The sequence below is a fragment of the Vulpes lagopus genome, chromosome 2, assembly GCF_018345385.1.
Source record: "Vulpes lagopus strain Blue_001 chromosome 2, ASM1834538v1, whole genome shotgun sequence".
Classification (NCBI taxonomy): Eukaryota; Metazoa; Chordata; class Mammalia; order Carnivora; family Canidae; genus Vulpes; species Vulpes lagopus.
Window position 1 is genome coordinate 172,965,592 of NC_054825.1, and position 25,625 is coordinate 172,991,216.

Consider the following 25,625-nt stretch of genomic DNA (forward strand, 5'->3'; position numbering starts at 1 on the left):
ATTGGTGTTTTTTTCCACAAAGAAAATAAATGAAATGTGTTTTATTCTTTTTCATTAAATTCTAACTGTATAAATGGTTTCCTTCTGCTGGATTTAGGTTAATCTATTCTTCTCATAGTTTCTTAGGTTTGGATTGCTTTGACAGCTTATCAACTCTCCACTATGTGACAGACACTGTATTAGAACTAGGATTATAAGTGCAATTATGTGGAGCAGTAATCAATTGTTAGATGGTGACTGTTAAGCAAACCAAAATTATGGCCCTAGATCTTCATTCTCTGCATTTATTAAAGAGTACTAATTTCCCACAAGATGACTTTCCAAAAATGAATGATCACCTATAGGTTTTGATTTATAGCAACTCATTATCACTCTTATCTGAATGGTATCCTATTCCAACTCTGGTCTTCCCTTTGAATCAAACAAAATATATAGCTCCAAGAGGGGATAGAATCACTTCACAGATTACTTTCTAATTGTAAGGATATAAAAGGACCTTGAAAATGAGAAATTTTGGGGAACCTGAGTGGCTCAGCTGGTTAAGCGTCTGCCTTTGGCTCAGGTCATGATCCACGGCTCTGAGAGTGAGCCCCATGTTGGGCTCCCTGCTCATGAGGAGCCTGATTCTCCCTCTCCTCCCCACTCATGCTCTCTCTTGCTATTTCTCTCTCTCAAATAAATAAAATATATTTTTTAATATTTTAAGAAATAAAATGAGAAATTTGACAGTCATCACTTTAACCATATGATCAAATTTAGCCTCATGGTATCAATATGTGCCTCTTGACATATGACAATATAAAATATTTAATATCTTTTATGAAATATTTTTGCAAAATTATTTAACCCAAACCCAATCTTCTACTTAATTTCCAATGTAGATGGCAGAATAAGTTAAAGGATAATATTAGAAAACAAGCACAACAATCCAAAATATGAAACACCCCACAAGACAACTGCATGGCCTCTAAGAAGAAAAAGCCTTCCGTGAATAAAGGTAGAGAACTAAGCTAGACCAAAAGAGACATTATCAACTAAATGTAATTTATGAACCTAGAGTTGATTCTAGATAAAAAGAAAAATAGCTATTAAAGTCAATCTTGAGACAACTGGGAAAATTCGAACATGCATCACATGACATATTTTAGAAGGTGTGATTATATTACAGTTATGTAGAAAATTATAGGAAGATAAAGCAAATATGAAAAACTGTTAGCTTTTAAACTGGGTAAGAGTTGGTAAATGCATGTTCATTCTCCTTTTCAATTTTCTTGAATGTTTAGAAGTTTTCATAATGATAAGATGGAGAAGTTTAGTGGGAAGGTAATTTCTCTCTTACCCTTTTGATAATTTTTTTTAAAAAAGATTTTATTTATTTATTCATGAGAGACACAGACTGAGAGAAAGAGGCAGAGACACAGGCAGAGGGAGAAGCAGGCTCCATGCAGGGAGCACGATGCAGAACTCGATCCCGGGACTCCGGGATCACACCCCGGACTGAAGGCAGGCACTAAACCGCTGAGCCACCCAGGTATCTCCTTTGATAATTTCTAAGAAATGTTGAATTCTAAGGAGATAGTGTATATTAGAGAATACCTGATATTTGGATGTAACTGCAAACTGCATCATACCCTTTTCTACTTCTTCAGCAACTAGCTATATTCTCAATATATATTTACACTAATTCCAGAATATTCCAGCATTAATTTCCTGATGCAACTTAGTAATGAAGTTGTCTCACATGTTATTTTTTTTTTTTTTTGGTTTATTTGGTAATCTCTACACCCAATGTGGAGCTTGAATTCATGACCCCAAGATCAAGAGCTGTGTTCTCTTCTGACTGAGCCAGCCAGGCACCCCCATATTCTTTATATTCTATGATAATTTATTCAGAATCAGCTATGTGAAGTTCAGTAGTAGATGGGTGGTGATTGGATGCTAAGTTGACTACCAATATAGATTCTTTCATAAGAATTCACTAACAGTTATACTATTATCACTAGAAGAACAGTAGCTAATCTTTAGTTGCCAAATAATCTTGCAAGGGTTTACAGATAGGGGCACCTGGGTAACTCGGTGTTTGGGCATCTGCCTTTGGCTCAGGTCGTGATCCTGGGGTCCTGATATCAAGTCCTGAATCGGGCTCCTCACAGGGAGCCTGCCTCTCCGTATGTCTCTGCCTCTTTGTGTTGAATAAATAAATAAAATCTTAAAAAAAAAAAAAAAGTCCAAGGGTTTACAAGTATTAATCCTTAAAAAAAACACTGTTAGGTATTAACTTCACCATTTTACAACTGAGGCACAAAGCTAATAAGTATATTGTTGAAAATCTTGGAAGATGATGATAGGCTAAGTATGTGCTGTGACTAAAGGTTTTCCTTCAGTTGTACAACCAATAGAATAAGAAATTCTTCTGTGTGAATCTGCTAACATTCAACAGGAACTGAGTCATTTTAGAAGTCTTATATATTCAATAGATTAAGACACCTGGTATGAAATCTTTTATGCCAAATAAATTGTAAGAATGACCCCCCAGAAAAGGGTTTCCTAAACATTTTCCCCTAGTATTAATATTCTATGAAGAATGGAGTAAAAGAAAAAGTACTGTTTTTTTATTTTTTTTATTTATTTATTTTTTTTTAGTACTGTTTTTTTAAAACACTTTTATAATAACTCTATAAGGCTATGAGTTCTCAGATTTGATAGTGGCAGAATATTGGGCTTCATACATTTCTTACCTTTTTAGAGTTTTTCCACCATTATAAATTATCTGATGCTCAATAAGGTATAAACAAGGGATCCCTGGGTGGCGCAGTGGTTTGGCGCCTGCCTTTGGCCCAGGGCATGATCCTGGAGACCCGGGATCAAATCCCACGTTGGGCTCCCGGTGCATGGAGCCTGCTTCTCCCTCTGCTTGTGTCTCTGCCTCTGTGTGTGTGTGTGTGTGTGTGTGTGTGTGTGTGTGTGTGACTATCATAAATAAATAAAAATTAAAAAAATAAGGTATAAACAAATCTAAAGGCATGCCCACATTCTTTACATTCAGAGAGTTTCTCCTTACATTCACTGATGTTCATTTTATCTAAATGCCTTCTCACATCACTCCTCACTTCATAGGACTGGTTTCTTAGCATTGTGAAATATCTGATGCTCTGTAAGAATTTGATGAAGTTGAAAGGCCTTTCCATATACTTTCAATTCAGAATTTCTCCTTAGTATGCATTTTTGATGTTGATTAAATGTTGAACTCCATCTACAGGCATTCTCACATTCCTTACATTTATTTGTAGGGTTTCTCTTTAGTGTGCATGCTCTGATGTTGGTTAAGTTGAATTCTGTCTAAAGGCCTGCCACATTTCTTACATTCATAGGGCTTCTTACCAGTATGAATACTGTGATGACTTTTAAGGTGTGAATGCAATCTAAAGGCTTTTCTACATTCCTTACATTCATACGATTTCTCATCTTTGTGAATTTTTTATGTCAACTAAGCTGTTCATGCAATATAAATGATTTTTCACATTCCTTTTTTTTTTTTCACATTCCTTACATTCATAGGGCTTTTCATCAATATGAATTTTCTGGTATACTCTAAAGTATCTCAAAGAACTGAAGGTCTTCCCACAGTCCTGACATTTATAGGGTTTCTCACCAAAATGAGTATTCTGGTATATTTTAAGGTCTTTGACAAAACTAAAAGCCTTCCTACATTCTTTACTTTTATAGGGTTTCACAGTACTATGAGTTTTTGATGTTGAGTAAGATGCTGATGTATTCTAAAGGCCTTCCAACATTTGCCAGTATTTTTTTGGTGTACTCTTACATACCTGCCCAAACTAAAAGTCTTTCATTCATAGGATTTCTCACCAGTATTCTAAGATCTCTGCCAAAACTGAAAGCCTTCCCACATTCTAGATATTTATAAATTTTCAGATGTTGAGTTGTCCCTGAAGCCTAAAGGCCTTCCCACATTCCTTAGATGCATAAGTCTTCTCACCAGTGTGAATTCTCTAATGTTTGATTAGGTCTGAGCCCTAATTAAAGATAGTTCTACATTCCTTACATTCATAATATTTCTGTGAGTAGATATATATTCATGGATGATTTTCAATTGGCTGAAATCTGCTTGAGGCTCTTGTTTCTCAATCTTGATTTTGTTCTTCTTCTACTTTAGAGAATGGAACCTTCAAGATCAGGCATTTTACTTCTTTATCTTCTGTTTGTATAAGTTTATTTCAAAAATGTTTTCTTCTGGAGATAATGTCTTTGTATCACACCTGGCCTCCAAACCTGAAAAGAAAAAGAACGAGGAAACAAACAAATGTTGTTCTCCCATTCCAGTGAGGAGATAAGTGATATAAACTGTAAAAAAGTAAAACTAGGGGTGCCAGGGTGCCTCAGTCAGTTAAACGTCTGACTCTTGATTTTGGCTCAGGTCATGATCTCAGAGTTGTGAAATCGATCCCTACATCAAGTTCTGCACTCAGCACTGAGCTTATCTCAAGCCAGTATCCTTTTAACCTTACAAATCCCTTTAAGGCTCTAAATCATGATACATCATTTCCTACTTCTTGGAATTTCCCATAAGGTGTTTCATCTCTGTGACCCTCTGATACAGCTCTTTGTAGGACTGGCTCCCTCTCATTCTTCAGGATTCAAGATTAAAAGTCATTTCTTCAGAAAGGCTGTATGATCAGAACCTACCTAATTCCAAGTCCATTATTCTCTATTCTAGTATCTTTTGCTTTAATCTTATTTCACTTTGATCTTATTTGCTTTGATCTTATATGTATTTCCATTACATATTCATTACTTTCCTAATTTGTTAATCCATTTATTTTGTTTTTCTTTCTTTCTTATTTATTTTTTCATTTAGGCTCCAGGCCCAGAGTAGAGCCCAATGAGAGGCCCCAAACTCAGGACCTTGAGATCAAGACCTGAGCCAAAATCAAGAGTTGATGCTTAAATGACTGAGCCAGTTATTTTCCCCTCCACTTATTTTCATTGATTTCTGTAACCTCAAACTTACTATGATTAAATCTAATTCCACTTTATTCACAACTAAGAAACAAGGGGTGGGGTGGCTAGCTGGCTCAGTTAGTGGAACATGCAGTTCTTGATCTCCAGGTTGTGAGTTCGAGCCCCACATTGAGTTTAGAGATTACTTAAAAATAAAATCTTAAAAAAAGAAAGAAAGAAACATGGCTGAGGATACATAATTGTTTAACTATAGAATAACTTAACCACTAGATTTAAGAAAGAAAAATAAGGATAAAGGTAGATAATACAAAGATTACATTGAGGAAGTTATTTTGATGCTTATTAAAATACTCTTTACAGTAATCATGCAGTAGTTACTATGTGCGGCTCATTGCCTATAATCTCTCACATCTTCCATTATAACTGGCTCATCTTTTTCCTGCAGTGATTAAATACATGTTTTCTAGCATCACTTTCCTTTCAGATGGAAATGAAGTTGATCCAAACAAACACAGTTAAATGTACAAATAGAAAAGGTGACTGTGGTCTTCTATTGTCTTTACCCTTAAATATAAAGGTACCTCGACCACTGTTGACCATTCCCTCCTATGGCTGCTCCTCTTTGTCCCCTATTTCAATAAGGCAATAGGATGTTTAACTTCATATTCACTTTTAGTATTACACATCTACCCAAAGATAACCAGTCTTTTTTGTTCAATGGAACTTTTGGTCAGGTGCTTTCATCTATTTCTTCATAGTCAAAGCTAACCAGTACTGTACTTCCCAGCAAAGTATCTTAATGATTATTCATGTACTGTAACAGGTAATATAGTAGGTATATCCAAAGTAGGTCTTGCCATGCTAAAATCAAAGGCTGTGTTCTTTCTGGAAGTAGTAGGGAACAATCTATTTCCTTCTCTTTTCCAGGTTTTTATGGTTGCCTTCATTCTCTGGCTCATGACCCTTCCTCCATCTTCAATGCCAGCAGCATAGCATCTTGAAATCTCTCTACCATGCTTCCATTATCACATCTCCTCTGACTCTCTTGCCTTCCTCTTTCTAAGAATCCTTTGGGCCTACCTGGATAACCTAGGATAATTTCCCCACATCAAAATCCTTAACTTTTTTTTTTTAAGATTTTATTTATTTATTCATGAGAGACACAGAGAGAGAGAGAGAAGCAGAGACACAGGCAGAGAGAGAAGCAGGCTCCATGCAGGGAGCCCAACATGGGACTCGATCCTGGGTCTCCAGGATCACACCCTGGGCTGAAGGCAGCGCTAAACTGCTGAGCCACCCGGGGATTCCCCCAAAATCCTTAACTTAATCACATCTACAGAGTCTCTTTGCCTGTGAGGTTCTGGGGATTAGGACGTGAACGTTTTGGGCCATTATTCTATGGTGTGTCCCAGTTGGATTTTTTTGAAATAAAAGGATGGTTTATATGATTAACTGAAAAAATCACAATTCTTTGCTAAATGTTCAAAAAGCATGTAAGAAATTAAAAATCTAATACATTTTTTTAAAATTCCATAAAGTAGGAATTGTTATATAGATATATTGTAGTCTAAAAGTCAGGAACCTTTTTAACAGTATCATTTACAATAGCCAATATATGGGAGCAGCCCAAGTGTTCACTGATTGATGAACAGATAAAGATGTGATATATATGTACAATGGAATATTATTCAGCAATAAAAAGAATGAAATCTTGCCATTTACAATGACATAGATGGATCTAAAGAGTATAATGCTAAGTGAAGTAAACCAGAGAAAGGCAAATACAATAATTTCACTCATTTTTTTATTGTTTTTTTTTTAAGATTTTATTTATTTATTCATGAGAGACACCGAGAGAGAGAGAGAGAGAGAGAGAGAGAGGCAAAGACACAGGCAGAGGGAGAAGCAGGCTCTATGCAGGAAGCCCAACGTGGGACTCAATCCAGGGACTCCAGGATCACGCCCTGGGCTGAAGGCAGGAACTTAACCACTGAGCCACCCAAGCGTCCCTGCAGATATTGTTTTACAGAAGTCTAATGTATATTAACATGTCACATCAGTTCAGTAGGACAAAGATTTTTAAATATGTGGTATTTAAAACAAACACACAGGGTGCCTGGCTAGCTCAGTCAGAAGAGTCTGTGACTCTTGATCTCAGGGCTGTAAGTTTGAGCCCCATGTTGGGTGTAGAGATTACTTAAATAAATAAAAAAATAAACACAAACATAAGAACAGAAAACTAAGAAAACTGCAAACCAAAACATGAAAGAGTGCTACAGCAAAAGGGGACTCACCCCTGGTGTTCCAAGCTCAAAGTTTGTCAGAATAAGTAACAGAGAGACTCCTGGGTGACTCAGTGGTTGAGCATCTGCCTTTGGCTCAGGGCATGATTCTGGGATCTGGGATCAAGTCCCACATCCAGCTCCTTGCATGGAACCTGCTTCTCCCTCTGCCTACGTCTCTGCCTCTCTCCCTCTTTCTGTGTCTCTCATGAAAAAATAAATAATTTTTTTTAAAGAATAAGAAATAGTAAAAAAGACATAATAAACAACTGGTGTTTATTTGGGTGGGGAAAAGGTATAAAGCCAAAAGCAGCATATGGACTGAATGTATACATCATGTCCTGGAGACTAGAGTGTTTATGTTCAGGGGAAAGCAAGTGGTGTGGGAACTTAGATGTGATTCACAGGTCAGTTGCTGGGAATGACCTAGAAAGAAAGGGGAAGGGGCAGCCCCGGTGGCGCAGTTTAGCGCCACCTGCAGCCCAGGGTGTGATCCTGGAGACCCTGGATCGAGTCCCATGTCAGGCTCCCTGCATGGAGCCTGCTTCTCCCTCTGCCTGTGTCTCTGCCTCTCTCTCGCTCTCTCTGAATGAATAAATAAATAAATCTTTAAAAAAAAAAAAAAAGAAAGAAAGAAAGAAAGAAAGGGGAACACCCACATCCACAACCATACTTCTCCCCTGTATCTCACAAAAACAGGTCAGCTTCGAGTTCATTTTTCCAATCAGACTACAAAGAAATCAAACTGATTTCTAAAAAATTGTTACAGGATTAAGACCAGAATTTTAGAATATGCTTAAATAGTACCCTCAGTAGATATAAGGAATTAACAAATCTAGAAAATGGAATCACTTAGATATATAAAATTTTAATTTATATCACTGAAACAAAAGTTCAGTAGCTGGCCTGAAATGCAAGAAGTACACAGCAGAAAAGGCAAGTCAAGCCACGATAAAATAGAGAAACAGCACCAGAATGCAGCAGAAAGTACAGACACCAAACGATGTAGAATAAAATCTGACATTCAGCAGTTTTTAATTTTTTGGAGGTCACATATCTATTTAAAGACCATATTCACTACAACCCCTTACTCAGAAAAATGTACACACTTAGACACACATGTGTGGTTATGGGCACTGAAGTCCCAAAGTTTGTCAAAGGATCACATCTCCAGGATAACAATATCCATTTAATAGATTTTAATGTTAATAGAAAAAATAGGGAGAAGACTATGTTCTCCCCCTCATAAAAAAGGAAGTTTCTAAAATTAATGAAGGACCAAAATGCTCAGATTAAATCGGACCCATCATATGGTCAGAAGGAAAATACCGTATCTCTAATTTTGAGTTGCACATTTGTTTGAATTTTAACATCTCTGAAATTGAGTTTCACAAATAATGACATAGCCTAGTTTAATTAGTGATTTAGTTATTTTTTAAGAGTTTACTTATTTATTAGAGAGAGATAGAGTGACAGAGAGCATGACCCAGGAGGAGAGGTAGAAGTAGGCTCCCTGCTAAGCAGGGAAGCTGATGCAGGCAGGAGCTCAATCCCAGGACCCTGGGATTATGACACGAACTAAAGGCAGACACTTAACCAACCCCCTCTGGGACCCATTGATTGATTTTTATTTTAATTAAATAAATTAATTAGTGGTAGAATTACAATCAATGGTTTATTAAATTCAATCACATGTATTTTTTCATAAGTTTACTAAGCCTTTTGTTCTTTCATTTTATAAAATATTTATTTATTTGAAAAAGGGAGAGCATGGCTGGGAGAGCATGGGGCAGAGGGATAGGGATAAGCAGACTCCCTGCTGAGCACGGAGCCCAAAGCGAGGGTTGATCCTAGGACCAGGAGATCACAATCTGTGCCCAAGTCAGATGCTCAACCAACTGAGCCATCCAGGCACCCCAATTCAATCACATATATTAGATTTAAAAAATAAATAAGACAAGAAAATTCTTAGAATTCAGAACCTGAAAGATGAACATTAAAGTTGTGAATGTTTCAAAAAAGAAAAGCAGTGTGCTTACAAGAGAATAAGAATCAGATTAATCAGACTTTCATCAGTGGCAAGTACATGAGGAAAACTGTCTAAATCTTTAAATTAGAGGAAAATAATTTTGTATTTAGAACCCCATACTTTGAAAAACAGAAGGAGAGTCCAAGCAGAATAAAGAAATCTCTGAATGCTGACAGAAAATGGATATCCAACTTTTAACCAAAAATTAAACATCTGGGGATACCTAAGTGACTCAGTGGTTGAGCATCTGCCTTCAGCTCAGGTTGTGATCTTGGGGTCCTGGGATCAAGTCCTGCATCAGGCTCCCTGCAGTGAGCCTGCTTCTCCCTCTACCTATGTCTCTGCCTCTGTGTGCCTCTCATAAATAAATACTTTAAAAAATTAGATATCTGAAGCAGAAAAACATGAGCCATAAACCAGAAAAATATCAGTTCATAGAAACAGATGCAAGAGGCAGAAACAGAGAATAGAAACAGCAAAGATGTCAAGAATAGTTACTATAAATAATAATTAAGTCAGTAATCTGTAATAAAAACATTTGAAAAATCTCCAAAATGACTGATATACAAATAGTATATTTCTGAAGAATCCATAGGTTAAAGAAGAAATCATGAGTTAAAATTAAAACTTTTGACCCATTAAAGAAAGTATGGCCTACTAAAATTTATGAGAGGCAGCTGAATAAAATTATAAATAGAAATAGAGCTTTCTAGCTTCAAATTCCTGTTACAAAATTTTAAAAGTTGCCAAAATCAATGATCTAAGAAAGAAACCGTTTAAAAAGTGCATGTTAAATCCAAAGCAGATAAAATAATAAAGAGTGGAAATTAAGAGAAAAGAAGAGGTATAGAGAAAATCAATTTAAAAAATAAGTGGTTCTATAGGAAGAAACCAAAAATTTGAACAGGCCCATAACCAGCAAAGAACTGAATCAGTAATCAAAAAATCTCCCAACAAACAAAAGTTCAGGGCCCAATGGCTTCCCAGGGAAGTTCTACCAAACATTTAAAGAATTAATAGCTGTTCTTCTCAAACTGTTCCAGAAAATAGAAATGGAAGGAAAACTTCCAAACTCATTCTACAAAGCCAGCATTACCTTGATCCCAAAACCAAAGTCCCCACTAAAAAGGAGAATTACAAGCCAATATCCCTGATAAGCATGGATGGAAAAATTCTCAATAAAACAAAATGGAAAAACAGTGGGGATAATTACTTTTTCTCTTAATAGATCTTGTACAATGGATCTCAATCCATAAAGGCCCCATTTCCATTGGGCTATATCAGTCATTTTAATGGCTTGAGGCAGATTCACAAGATCCCATTTGGGAAGGCCAACACTGAGGCAAAAGTTTTAGTTTGTTTTTTTTTTTAAGATTTATTTATTCCTGATAGACACACAGAGAGAGGCAGAGACATAGACAGAGGGAGAAACAGGCTCCTTGCAGGGAGCCCGATGCAGGACTAGATCCCCAGACCTGGGATCATGCCCTGATCTGAAGGCAGATACCCAACTACTGAGCCACCCAGGTGTCCCTAAAAGTTTTAGTTTTATTCTAATGGCCCACAAGACTGTTAGAGCATATATCCCAATAATGGAAAATCCAAAGGAGGTGTGAGATATGACCACTGGAAAATTAGCCAAAGTTATGGTGCCAATAAGGTAAGGTGGACTTCTTTGCCTTTTTTTTTTTAAGAGTTTATTTATTCATGAAAGAGAACACACACACACACACACACACACACAGAGAGAGAGAGAGAGAGAGAGAGAGAGGGGCAGAGATTCAGGCAGAGGGAGAAGCAGGCTCCCTGCAGGGAGCCCGATGTGGGACTCGATCCCAGGTCTCCAGGATCACGCCCTGGGCGGAAGGCAGGTGCTAAACTGCTGAGCCACCAGGCTGCCCAACTTCTTTGCCTTTAATCTTGTGTCTAGTAATGCCTCAAAGAACACAGCGTGTTCCTCCATGAAACTTGAAGTTTCTGGGGATCCCTATGATTTGGAAACATCCAAAAAAAGGCTATAAATGAAAAAAAAAAAAGGCTAAAAATGGTAACACACTATGTGATGACCAATGGACCACCATGGTTGTACAGGGTCGATTATCAGTGGGTGATGACTGAGGTCCCAGTGGCATGCTATATCCCTATAAGGTTAGGGTGGTTGCCTTAAGGTTAGGTCAATGGGGTTAGGGAATGGGGCAGAGGGTCCTACACCCGAGGGAACTGAGTTAGGGCAAAGAGATTGGATGCTCCGTAGGTTTGTTTTTTTTGTTTTGTTTTTTGTTGTGTTTTTTTTTTTTTAATTTACAACACCTTTCCTTTTTTTTTATTTTAATTTATGATAGTCACACAGAGAGAGAGAGAGAGAGGCAGAGACATAGGCAGAGGGAGGAGCAGGCTCCATGCACCGGGAGCCCGATGTGGAATTCGATCCCAGGTCTCCAGGATTGCGCCCTGGGCCAAAGGCAGGCGCTAAACCACTGCGCCACCCAGGGATCCCGCTCCGTAAGTTTGTTACAGAATAATCTGGAACTCCTTGGGGGTCTTACTGAGGTCTTAGAAAAGACCAGATTACAGTGTTACCAATAGTAGGCCTTTTGGTGAGGGTTCTGCAGTTGTAGAGGACAGTCCCGGAAACTCCTGAAATGGGGACTTACTTCAATAGTAGGATCCGTTAATAAGTGTGCCAAGAGGACACCATAGGTGTTTTCCCATATAATCCTGAGGATCAGGATCTTTATTGTGATAGAGGCATGGGCAGCAGCAGAGGAAATATTTAAAAAGTCTTGGTCAGGGGCAGCCCCGGTGGCGCAGCGGTTGAGCGCCGCCTGCAGCCCGGGGTGTGATCCTGGAGACCCTGGATCGAGTCCCACGTCAGGCTCCCTGCAGGGAGCCTGCTTCTCCCTCTGCCTGTGTCTCTGCCTCTCTCTCTCTGTCTCTATGAATAAATAAAAATATTTAAAAAAAAAAAAAAAAAAAAAAGTCTTGGTCAGCCATCTGCTCTTAAGAGTACCGACTTCAGCAAACCACAGGACTGCTTTTTCACTAATGACTGCTCTTTCACAAGCAACCAGCTGATGGATGCATATATTGAAGAGGTTATCAGTTTTTTTCTTTGAGCTTTTCTATAAAACTGGGGCCAACACCTGGCTGAGACACAGAACCTGCAGTCACAGGCTGAGTCATTCCTCTGACCTACAGTTTATGATGGAACTAAGACGCACAATTCTAAGATACAAACAGATTTTCCAGGCCAAGACAACAACCCAGAACTACTTTAAGAAGGGCCCCAATGCTGTAAGCCCAACCCTAAACACCAATTATCAAAACTTCTGACTTGGGCTGATTAAATCTATATAATAGAAGCTCTGGAGGACTCAGTTAATGCAGCAGAGCAGCACAGCTCAAAGCACAACCTTGCCAGCAAGCAGCAGAGCCCTCTCCCACACCATTTAGTGTGTACTATTTAGTCAGCTAAGAGTAAGAGAAGAAAGAACTCAAAGGAGTGGTAGTTATAGCCTAGGGATTGTCCTGCCAGCTGCACAAATTTATTCGTGGTCACTGTATACACGAAGAGATTTTGAGAGTTTGTTACTCACAAAAGAGACTCCTGGGCAGAGCAGGGCCTGCACAAGCAGGTCTGCAGTAGCTTGAGCAAAGCAGAAAGAATAGGGTGGCTTTTATAATAAATGAGGTGGAACTGGATGTAAGCTGGAATTTGCAAAATTTAAACTTCCTTCCCACTGGCTCAAAGGAAGAGGTGCATACAGGCTTTCTTATCAGCCTTCCCAGATATGGGGCCAAAGTAGGTAGGGAAGATGAAGCTTAAAAGAAGTCAGTGGGGATCCCTGAGTGGCGCAGCGGTTTGGCGCCTGCCTTTGGTCCAGGGCGCGATCCTGGAGACCCGGGATCGAATCCCACATCGGGCTCCCGGTGCATGGAGCCTGCTTCTCCCTCTGCCTGTGTCTCTGCCTCTCTCTCCCTCTCTCCCTCTCTGTGACTATCGTAAATAAATAAAAAAAAAAAGAAAAAAAAAAAAAAAAAAGAAGTCAGTGGTCGGCACGCCTGGGTGGCTCAGCAGTTGAGTGTCTGCCTTCGGCTCAGGGTGTGATCCTGGAGTAGGGATCAGGGATTGAGTCCCACATCAGGCTCCCTGCAGGGAGCCTGCTTCTCCCTCTGCCTATGTCTCTGCCTCTGTGTGTCTGTGTGTCTCTTATAAATAAATAAATAAAATCTTTAAAACAAAAAAAGAAGTCCGTGGTCAAACATCAAAACTCTCTATTACAAATATATCATCACTATCAACAGTTTACCAATTAGTAAATTTAAGCACAGAGAAGTTAAATAATTTGCCCAGTGTCACATGAATAATACATAAATAGCAAAGAGTGCCTTTCTCATTCACCGCATTCTCTAGTATGAATCTGTATAATTTCAGTAAGGTTTGAGTCATGATAGAAAACCCTTTTACATTCATTATTTTTTCAGTATTAAATTCTGATGCTGAATAAACTGAGTATCAGGTAAAAGGAATCACCACATCCACTGTATTTTACTATAGAATGAAATGTAATGATCTATGGCAAATAAATGATAAGTAAAGGGCTTCTACATTAATTATGTCAGATTATGAATTCTCTGATGTTGAGTAAGGTGTGCAGACTGTCTAAAGGCCTTCCCACATTCCTTGCATTTATAAGGTTTTTTTCACAGTATGAATTTGCTGATGCTAAGTTGTAAGGCACAAATAAAGGCATTCCCACAGTGTGCACCGTCATTGGATTTCTCACCAGTATGAATCTGGTGATGTTGAAAAGGTTGGGAACCACAAATAAAGGCCTTCCCACATTTCTTTACATTCACAGTGTTTCATACCATGATAAATTCTATGGTGTTCAGTAAGTTGTCAGCCACGAAGAAAGGCCTTCCCACACTCCCTACATTGATAAGGTTTTCTCACCAGTATGAAGTCACTGATGTTGACTAAGTTGTGAATGTACTCTAAAGGCCTTCCTGCATTACTTACAACCATAGGATTTCTCATCTGAATGAATTCTCTGATCTTGAATAAGATGTAAGCCACGAATAAAAGCTTGTCCACATTCCTTACATTCATAGTGTTTCTCACCAGTAAGAGTAGCACTCTTGATGTTCAGTAAGGAAAAATTACTAAAGACCTTCCCATATCCCCTACATTTATAGGGTTTCTCACCAATAATTCCTTGCTGTAGCATAAGACCTAAGCCATAAATAAAGGCCTTCACATATTCTGTTAATTTAGAGTTTATTTCCAGGATAAATTCTCTGATGTAGAGTAAGAGATGTCTGCAGGCTGAAAGTTGGTGTTTTTTCATAAATCATTAATGCTTGCTCCAAATATCCCTCCTGACTTATTTCTTCCTTCTCAAATTGGCCTTTGCATTCCCAGTCATCTCTGATACTGGAGCCCACAAGGCTATGACTTTTTCCATTATCATCCATCGGGATGATGTTACTCCATAGATTTCTCTTTGCAGAAACAATGTTTTGGTCTTACATTTGAATTCCAGGTGTTAAAGATAACCAGAAAGTAAATATATGGTGTTTCCTCATTGGGGAGAAATAAAACTTCTATGGTAAAGGTGGGGGGGGGGCCTGAAAAATTTTTAAAAATATTTTATTTACTTATTCATGAGAGACAGAGAGAGAGAGGCAGAGAAATAGGGGGAGAAGCAGGCTCCCTGTGGCGAGCCTGATGTGGGACTCAATCCCAGGACCCCGGACCACAACCTGAGCCAAAGGCAGACGCTGAACCACTGAGCCACCCAGATGCCCCACATGGCTTTCAATTTTAAAAAGAAGTCAAGAGCATAAAGATTTAAGAAAGATGAGGTGGTTATTAGGAAAACAGGTTAAGTCAGTAGTATCTAAATTTAGATATAGAGCAGAATCACCTGAATAGTCAGTCTATTTAAAAATTAAATGTCAATGTATTGACTCATATCAAGTAAATAAGAATTTACAGCAATAAGTCTTGGGTTTCCTATTTTTAATACGCTCAACCAGCCAATGTTGATATTGCAAAAATTTAAGAATCCTACCTAGAATATTTCAATGGTTTCCAACTGCATTTAGAATAAAATCCAAACTCTTCACCACAGCTTATGTGATTTTCCATAATCTTTTCTTTGACATATCCCAATCAAAGTCCTATCCAACATCTTCTTGACCCACTTTCCCCACTTTTCATTATGTGCCAAGTATTCATCACTGCTAAGCATCTGAAATAAGCCAAACCCTTTACCTTTCCAAAGTTTTCCAGACTGTTCAATCTGTTAGAAACTCTGGCTCTTTGTATGGCTGGCTTCATATCATATTACAAAGTTCCAACTGAAAAGTCACCTCCTTAGGAAGGTTGAACTACACAACCTTAAATTCACTTCTTCCTTCTCTAGCCCATCAGTATTTTCTCTCTCATTGCATTTTTCTGTATTTTAGAATTATACAATCATTAATTTATTCATATGTAATATTTTCTTACTGTTAAAGCTCTTAAGGGGCAAAAACAATCAATGGCCACTTCACTCAACACAGAATAGCCAACATCTTACTCATAAAAGGTGTTCCAGAGATAAGTGGAATAGGACTATTATAGGGTTAAAAGGAAATATACAGATTAGGAACTAAGTGAAATATTTAAGAATTATAATAATCATTTGTGCTTCTAGTGATAGATTCTAAACATCTGTCTCTGATTTTATTTATTTAGTCTCTGATTTTAATCTCTACCATACCACTTAAATGATAATATGTCTTTACTTCATCACTTCCCTCAGAGACTAAAAGGAATCATAACCAAAGTTAGATTATTAACTGATGCAAATGGAAAAATATAATATATATACTTAACCACACATTTTTTCCTGTACATATTTATCTCTGCCAATGCTCATTGCCATTTATGTATAGACATGACTATCTTTTCTGTTTTCCTATTTCAACCACCATACTGAGGTGCCTTGTCTTTTAACCTTCACTTGAAATTGTAATATTATTCAACCTTCCTTCCATCAAACAACCTATTTTGTTCCTCCAGGCCCTTTCTCAGGACCTCCTTTCCACTCTTTTCTGTCCAAGACTACTATATTTGTACTTTCCAGAAAATGTTACATAATGTTAAGCAAAAGGACTTGAGAATATTGGGAGGTTAGGACTGAAGGAGTCTGGGAAGACTGGAGCATTAGGAACTCTACAACAAAAGGTATATTGAATATAAGCTGGAGGAGATAATGGAGGATGGCAATCTAGATAATGGAAAAGATTGAGAATATTCTAATATGCTGAGTAAGTACAATTATTACAAATTCTCCTGTGACTACAGTATGGCATGATTTGTGGATCCAACAAAACTAAAACTATCATTTGGTGAAGATGCTATGAAGGTTGTCCTTGAAACAATACAGAAGAGAACTCAGGCAAAGTCTCTAGCAATGCATGATTTGACAGTAAAAGCTGAGAAACTGTTGCAAAACAAAGAAGGGGTAGTAATGAAATTTAGTGAAAACACAGGATTCAGCCACAGCAGCATTTCAAACCCCATCTCTGTTGCTGGTTATCTTTCTGTGCAAATGAATTACTTTTACCTATTTGAATCACCATTTCTTCATATAAAAATAGAAGCAGAAATATCTATTCCATTGGCTTGTGAAGACTGGGAGTATTATATGCAAAGGGACTGGCATAAAGAAGTGGTTGTTCCTAACATTCTTATAACTATGGGAGAAGATTCAGGGACAAAGGGGGGAGGGAACTTAAGGAAAATTATATTAAGTTGTCCTACACCTGAACTAAGTGCTTTTCATAAAACAGTCTACCAGAAAGGAGATAAATGTGGAAGGAGTGAGGCATAAAGACAAAACTAAACTAAACAAAACTAAACAAGAGACTTCCAAAACTCAAGCACAGAAGTGGCAATTATTCTAGAATCACCCTCTTGTTCATGTCCCCAGTCATTTGTTTTTTGTTTTTTGTTTTTTAAAGATTTTATTTATTTACCCATGAGAGACAGAGAGAGAGAGAGAGGCAGAGAGAGAAGCAGGCTTCATGCAGGGAGCCTGACGTGGGACTCAATCCCAGGTCTCCAGGATCAGGCTCCGGGCTGAAGGCGGGCGCTAAACTGAGCCACCCGGGGCCACCCCTCCCCAGTCATTTGTAATGTTAATTTTCACTGTCTGTTATATCCCTGATGGCCTTACCTAGCTTAAATTCCAATCCATCATTATAATTGTTGTTTTGCATTGCCTCTCTCTCATAATTGGAGAAACCGGTAAGTGGTTTTTTAAAATGTAACAATGTTTCCAATACTATATTATGAAATATGACTGTAATAATACATGCCAGAATGTAATGATTCATTCAGTAGAGTATAGGCTAGGTTACTGTGATGGAATCACATCAATTACACTAGGCCATCATAAAGGAATCATATTGCTGCTTGTTATTAATGCATGAATCGTTAAACTTGTAAATAAATATTAATTTCTTTTTCAGATTACCTTTTAATTTTTGATGTTCAGTGTTAGTAAAATATATAATATCTATAGTGTATTGGATCATATAAGACAATATTGATGTAGGTACTTACAGACAATTCATCTTATAAACAATGTAAACTCGGAATATCAATAAATACAGTACAGTAGTATAAATTCATTTTATCTTCTTTATGATTTTCTTAATAAATATTCCTTTCTCTAGCTTACTTCATTGAGAGACTATGGTATATAATACATACAACATAAAAATATATTAATTGACTATTTACATTATTAGTAAGCCTTCTGGTCAACAGTAGGCTACCAGTAGGTAAGTTCTGAGGGAAGTAAAAAGTCAAACAAGATTTTAAACTGTGAGGAGTGGAGGATTGGCACCCCTCACCGCTCATGTTGTTCGAGGCTCAACTATATACTATGAGCCTAGAGCAAAGAAGCTATCAAAGACTCCCAGTCATGTCAAAAAAGACACAGAAAACAATCTGAAGAGGCTCCCACTGGTCAAACATGGGGCAATTTCAACATAAATTTAAGAATAGTAACTGTAATGATAATTAATGTACTGATGAAAAATTTTTTAAGACCTATGAGTTCATAATAATTTTTATTAATTTACTATTTTTTAAGGTAGGTTCCATACCCACTGTGGAGCCCAATGCAGGGTTTGAACTCATGACCCTGAGCTCAAGACCTGAGCTGAGATCAAGAGTTGAACACTTAGAGATCTCTGGGTGGCTCAGCGGTTTAGTGCCTGCCTTTGGCCCAGGGTGTGATCCTGGAGTCCCGGGATCGAGTCCCACGTCGGGCTTCTGGCATGGAGCCTGCTTCTCCCTCTACCTGTGTCTCTGCCTCTCTCTATGTCTATCATGAATAAATAAATAAAATCTTTAAAAAAAAGAGTTGAACACTTAACGAACTAGCCACCAAGGTGCCCCCATAATGATAATTTTTAAATTCTTTGGTGATTTTTAAGGGATGTAATCAAGAATGGCTGATGACATCACAATAAGAGAACCAACTAGACATTATATGCTTCCTAATGAAACATACAATACTAATTTAGCTTACTTATGGGAAATAAGGCAATAAACAAATAAAAGGAGGTTTACATTAAATAATAGAAGAGATGATCCAGTTTAACATATAAATTACAAGGAGAAAAAGAGAGGGAAAGGAGTCAATAACAAAACCATACTGGAGGGACACCTGGGTGGCTCAGCGGTTTAGTGCCTGCCTTCGGCCCAGGGCGTGATCCTGGAGACCCGGGATCAAGTCCCAGGTCGGGCTTCCTGCATGAAGCCTGCTTCTCCCTCTGCCTGTGTCTCTGCCTCTCTCTCCCTGTGTCTCTCATGAATAAATAAATAAAATCTTAAAAAAAAAAAACAACAAACCATGCTGGAACAGTTAAATAGCAAATCAGGTAGAACTCAGCGACCATATGATTGCTCTGAAGAAATTGTATAGCATGCAATATATAGAGAAAATGAGAGTGGAAATATGAAAGTAAGGTTAAGAGTCAAGAAGAAAAGACAAAGATCTTACTGGTCTTCCAGAAAAGAAGAAGATAAAACTATATTCAAAAATGTAAGAGCTAAAATTTATTCAGAACTGATCGATTTTTTGTGTACTTCATTTTTCATTTTTTTCCAAAGTACATCCTTAGAAGATTCTGTTCATTTAAAAACATCTTTTTTTTTACCTTTGATCTGAAAAATATCTTTTATTTTATTTTATTTTTTATGATAGTCAGAGAGAGAGAGAGAGAGAGAGAGAGAGAGGCAGAGACATAGGCAGAGGGAGAAGCAGGCTCCATGCACCGGGAGCCCGACGTGGGATTTGATCCTGGGTCTCCAGGATCGCGCCCTGGGCCAAAAGCAGGCGCTAAACCACTGCGCCACCCAGGGATCCCTGAAAAATATCTTTATTTAATCTTTGATCACTATCAGCCACTATAGAATATGGAGATTCCTAAAAAAATAAAAGTATAAACTACCATATGATTCACAATTCTACTCTGGGTATTTAGCTGAAGAAAATGAAAACACTAACTCAAAAAAACATATCTGTACCCACATATTCACTGTAGCATTATTTACAAAAGCCAAGATATAGAAACAACCTAAGTGTCCATAGATGGATGGACAAAGAAAATGTGACACACAAACACAGAGAGGAATATTATTCAGCCATTAAAAATACATGTGGCCATTTGTATCAATATGTGTGGACCTTGAGAGCATTATGCTAAGTGAAAGAAGTCAGATATGCTAAGTGAAATAAGTCATAGAAAGACATATAAATGACCTCATTTATATGTAGAATCTTAAAACACACGCAAAACAAACTGCCAAGATCATGAATATAGAGAAAATAGACTGATGTTGCCAGAAGCAGAGGATGAAGTGGTAGATGAAATGGGTGAAGGGGGTCAAAAAGTACAAATTTCAAAGTACAAGTTATAAAGTAAGTACTTACTTATAAAGTAAGTAAGTCATAAGGTTGTAATGTACAGCACGGCAACTATATTCAAATAATATTTGAAAATTGCTAAGAGAATAAATCTTAAAGGTTCTCAAAAAAAACCCATAACTATGTAAAGTGACCTATGTTAACTAGACTTGCTGTGGTGATTGTTTTGTAATATATACAAATACTGAATCAAATTATATACCTGAAACTAATATAATTTTGCATATATCAATTCTACTTCAATAAAAATAGATATGCTTATATGCATTGTCCTAGAAAGGATCCAAAATATATTGCTAATTTAAAAAATAGGGACGCCTGGGTGGCTCAGCAGTTGAGCATCTGCCTTTGGCTCAGGGCATGATCCCGGAGTTCTGGGATCGAGTCCCACATCAGACTCCCTGTAGGGAGCCTGCTTCTCCCTCTGCCTCTGTCTCTGCCTCTCTCTGTGTGTCTCTCATGAACAAATAAGTAAAATCTTAAAAAAAAAATGTCATTTAAAAAAAAAAAAATCCAGGCAGAGCCAGGATTTGAATCCAGTCTGTCTCCAGAGTCGGTGCTTTCAACTTCCAAACCAGCAAAGTAAAAATAAACACTGGAATACATTTTATTTTTTATTTTAGAGATAGAGAACACAAGCAGGAGCAGGGGCAGGCACAGAGGAAGAGGGAGAGAATCCTCAAGCAGACTCCCCACTGAGCATGGAGCCTGATGAAGGACTCAATTCCAGGACCATGAGATCATAACCTGAGCCGAAATCAAGAGTCAGATGCTCAATCCACTGAGTCACTCAGGTGCCCCTAAACTATATTTTTTATTTTTTTATTTTTTTAAAGATTGTATTTATTCATTCGTGAGAGAGAGAGAGAGAGAGAGAGAGGCAGAGACACAGGCAGAGGGAGAAGCAGTCTCCCTGTAGGGAGCCCCATGTGGGACTCGATCCTGGATTCCAGGATCACGCCCTGAGCCAAAGGCAGACGCTCAACCACTGAGCCACCCAGGCATCCCAAAATTTAATTTTTTAAATTTCAAATATAAATCAATCTAAGACAATGCAAAATAAAACAAAACAAAAATTAAAACAGCAAAAGTAAGACAAAGAGCACAGAATAAGATGGCTCAACTTTGTGTCTTCATGTATTTAGTTGATTTCTCTTAATAGGGTTGAAGTTTTTCTTTTCTTTAGCCATTTCATTTATTATAATTATTCACGTATTTGAACTTTTAGCCACAAAACAAGTGTGGATAGATTTGAACCACTGAAATTATAGTGTCATTTCCAATCACAATGAAATGAAACTACAAATCAATAAATCAAGAAATTATGAGCTACAACTAAAAAGTTCTTAAAAGAAAACAGAGGAGGGGGGCCTGCCTGGCTCAGTTTGGAGAGAATGCCATGCTTGATCTCTGGCTTGTAAATTCGAGCCCTATGTTGGGTGTACTTTTTTTAAGTAAATCAAAGAAAGTATAGAAAAATAGAACCCAGGCATCTTGAGGATCTTCTAGTCACCCTGGATTGCAAGAATCTATATGTTGTTCTTTCATGTAAATAACTGAAACGTGGGGCCCCTGGTTGGCTCAGCTGGTTAAGCATCAACCCTTGATCTCAGCTCAGGTCTTGACCTCAGGGTCATGAGTTCAAGCCTTGGGCTGGGCTCCATGCTAGGCATGGAGCCTACTTAATTAATTAATTAATTAATTAATAAAAACATTTTTAAAAATCTGAAAGCTTAAATTACAATTCATACCCTATAGGTTTAGTATGTATGAAAAATAAGGCAGAACTAAAAATAGGGAACCTGTATTCAAAGAAAACATCTGGCCCTGACATCAGAAAATGGGTAAACAAACAAACAAAAAACAACTATAAATGTTTTCAACTAAAATAAAATGGTTGTGGCTTAGCATACTTTTTCACTTTAACTTTTTAAATTATTTAACCAACTACTAGTACTCGTGTGAAGTGGATTAACACAGCTTCACTGTATCATGCATTTCTATGTTAGAATATCACGAGCGTCAAAATTTAAGCTTCTTGACCCAGGAATTTCTCATCTGAGAATAAAATGTGAAAATACCCACATAAATAGAGTTGGGTCATAGTGGTAATCTTAAATAGGAGAAATTGTGAAAAGGAACCTATATGTTTAATAGTTTTTAAACATATGACACCTAGAACTTGCTCTAAAATATTTCAGGGGCCACCTGAAACTGATATTACACTGTATGTTAACTGGAATTTACATAAAAACTTGGAAGAAAAAGTAAAATGAAATACTTCAGGGGAAGGGGGTGCAGAGATCAGTAGAGACAGATGAAATAAAATTGGAAACATACTGATAATTACTAAAGTTAGGAAATGGATCCATGGGATGGATGTCCATTACACTATCTTTGTGTATATCTGAAAATTTCTTAATAAAACTTTTTAAAAAGACATTTATAAATTTCCACTTACTCTGTGAAAAGACCTAAAATAAAATCTATATCCTGTTTTAAAAAAATCTATATCCAGGGCACCTGACTGGCTTAGTCAGTGGCGCATGAGACTCTTACCTCAAGGTTGTGAGTTCAAATGTCACATGGGGGTGTAGAGATTACTTTAAAAAATTTTTTAAATCTTTCAAAAAAAAATCTATATCCTATCATTAAAATACTTTTAGAAACAATGTTTCCACTACTTAACAGCACATTAAAAAAATAAAAAGCCTTATCTTTTCTATTTTAAAGGTATTTTTTTTTTTGTTTATTTATGATAGTCACAGAGAGAGAGAGAGAGAGAGAGAGAGAGGCAGAGACACAAGCAGAGGGAGAAGCAGGCTCCATGCACCGGGAGCCCAATGTGGGATTCGATCCTGGGTCTCCAGGATCGCGCCCTGGGCCAAAGGCAGGCGCTAAACCGCTGCGCCACCCAGGGATTCCTCTTTTCTATTTTAAAAGAAAAATCTCTCAGTCTACGCTACTTACAGCTTAATTTTTGTCCACATTAAGAACCTCAGCAACTTACTTGAAAATGGATCTCTCACTTTTCCTTGACATCTAATTCTTCTACAATTTACTTATTATTCTCTTTTATCCACAACCATTTCCTCCTAAAAGCAGGCATATCTTTTTCTCCCAGCATTCTCCCCATAATTATATCTTCAGATTTTTCTTCTAAGCACCATATTAAAAGTCTTACGGTTAAGTCTACTTTACGGACATGTAGTAGACCCTTCGTTAGACTGGATCTTTTTGTTGTTGTTGTTTTGTTAGACTGGATCTTAACAGCTTACATGCTCCTTAAACTCCCACGCACAAGAAAAGAAGGATGAATGAATCTTTTTAAGTCAATAAATGCTGACAAGTGAATAAGGAGCACCTGGCTGATTTAGTCAGTGGCCCATGTGCCTCTTGATCTTGGATTATGAGTTCTAGCCCTATGTTAGGTGTAGAGATTGCTTTAAAAAAATTTTTTTTAGGGACTCCTGGTGGCTCAGTGGTTAAGCGTCTGCTTTCAGCTTAAGGCATGATCCCAAGTCAGGAGATGGAGTCCCACATCGGGCTCCCCGCAGGGGACCTGCTTCTCCCTTGCCTATGTCTGCCTCTCTCTCTCTCTGTGTCTCTCATAAATAAATACAATCTTTTTAAAATAATTTTTTAAATCTTTTTTTTAAAGTGAATGAATATTTATTAATATATGGAATTGCTGCATCAAAGCAAAACTAGTTAGAAAAAAAGATAGAAGTCAAAGATCAGCAGGAAAAATGAACAGAAGCACTTAAAATGTATTTTAGGAAGCTTTTCGGGGACACCTAGCTGGCTCAGCAGTTGAGCATCTGCTTTCTGCTTAGGGTGTGATCCCAGCTCTGGAGATCAAGTACCACATTGGGCTCCCCACAGGGAGCCTGCCTATGTCTCTGCCTCTCTCTCTGTGTCTCTCATGAATAAATAAATAAAATCTTTTTTTTTTTTTAAAGAAGCTTTTGAAAAACACACAAGTTTAGACTTAAAAGGGAAAGAAGTAGGGCAGCCCTGGTGGTTCAGCAGTACTTTAAAATGGGAGGACTGGGGATCCCTGGGTGGCGCAGTGGTTCGGCGCTTGCCTTTGGCCCAGGGCGCGGTCCTGGAGACCCTGGATCGAATCCCACATCGGGCTCCCGGTGCATGGAGCCTGCTTCTCCCTCTGCCTATGTCTCTGCCTCTCTCTCTCTCTGTGACTATCATAAATAAATAAATAAATAAATAAAAATTTAAAATAAAATAAAATAAAATAAAATGGGAGGACTTGGGCAACCCAGGTGGCTCAGTGGTTTAGCGCTGCCTTCAGTCTGGGGCGTGATCTGGGATCGAGTCCTGCGTTGGGCTCCCTGCATGGAGCCTGCTTCTCCCTCTGCCTGCGTCTCTGCCCCTCCTCATCCACTCTCTGTGTGTCTCTATGAACAAATAAAATCTTTAAAAAATAATAAAAAATAAAATAAAATGGGAGGACTTATGACAGAAGAGTAACACAAAGAGTACAGGTGCAAATAAAAAGACTTAATTTTCTTCATGTGTCTTAGGCCTTTTCTCCATAACACTTGGATGGGCCTTCAAAGGAGAGTTTCCTCAATCACTTTAAGGAACTGCCTCCCTCAACAGCTGAGTTAACTGCAGTGCCTTTTCCCATTTCTTCAATCCTTACTCACCTGGACACCATCCTCCCATGTTCCTTGAAACCATCCAGGGCTCCTTCCCTTGTCTGATAAGAAAATTGTATCAGGCTTAGGAATAGAGAGTTCTGCTTATATTAAAAAATAGTAAGATATACTCATGCTATTCCTCAATTCAAACCTAGTCCTCAAGTAAACAAGCAACTACATGATGGACCAGAGAATGTGTAAAGCTCTAAAGCATAGAGATAATAAAAATACCCACAAAGCTACCCGTCTTCTAATCCACAAAACATAAAATAATTACCTAAAAAATAAATAGAAATCCACACAGACAACTGTAAAGTACACACAAAATTCACAAATTATTTGGGGACAGACATCCTCACCAGTAAGATTAGGTTGCTGTAGTTCTCCATCACATCTTTGTGTAAATCCCTCTGAGCAGGGTCCAGGCATTCCCACTTCTCCTGAGAGAAGTCTACAGCCACATCCCTGAACATCACCAATCCCTGAAATGACAAAACCATATAATACTGTTGAAACTAAAGGAAATGTTTTTAAGATGAAAGAAGAAATGGAAGAGGACACAGAGGGATAGTGAAAATACTTTGAGCATGGGTATCTAGGTCACTCAGCTGGTTAGGCATCTGCCTTTGGCTCAGGTCATAATCCCAGGGTCCTGAGATCGAGCCCTGCGTCG

General features: G+C 37.9%; 1 long non-coding RNA gene across 2 annotated transcripts in view; it reads right to left on the reverse strand.

The window, feature by feature from the left end:
• Positions 1-2,923: 2,923 nt before the first annotated feature.
• Positions 2,924-25,625, reverse strand: part of LOC121480189 — a 41,751-nt gene continuing 19,049 nt past the window's right edge. The window contains exons 3-5 of one of the 2 annotated variants that reach the window (XR_005984903.1): positions 25,312-25,434; positions 24,959-25,011; positions 2,924-4,290 (exon numbers count right to left, since the gene is read on the reverse strand). This is a non-coding gene — a long non-coding RNA (uncharacterized LOC121480189). The remainder of the gene's footprint in view (positions 4,291-24,958; positions 25,012-25,311; positions 25,435-25,625) is intronic. The other variant, XR_005984902.1, reaches the window with a different exon arrangement.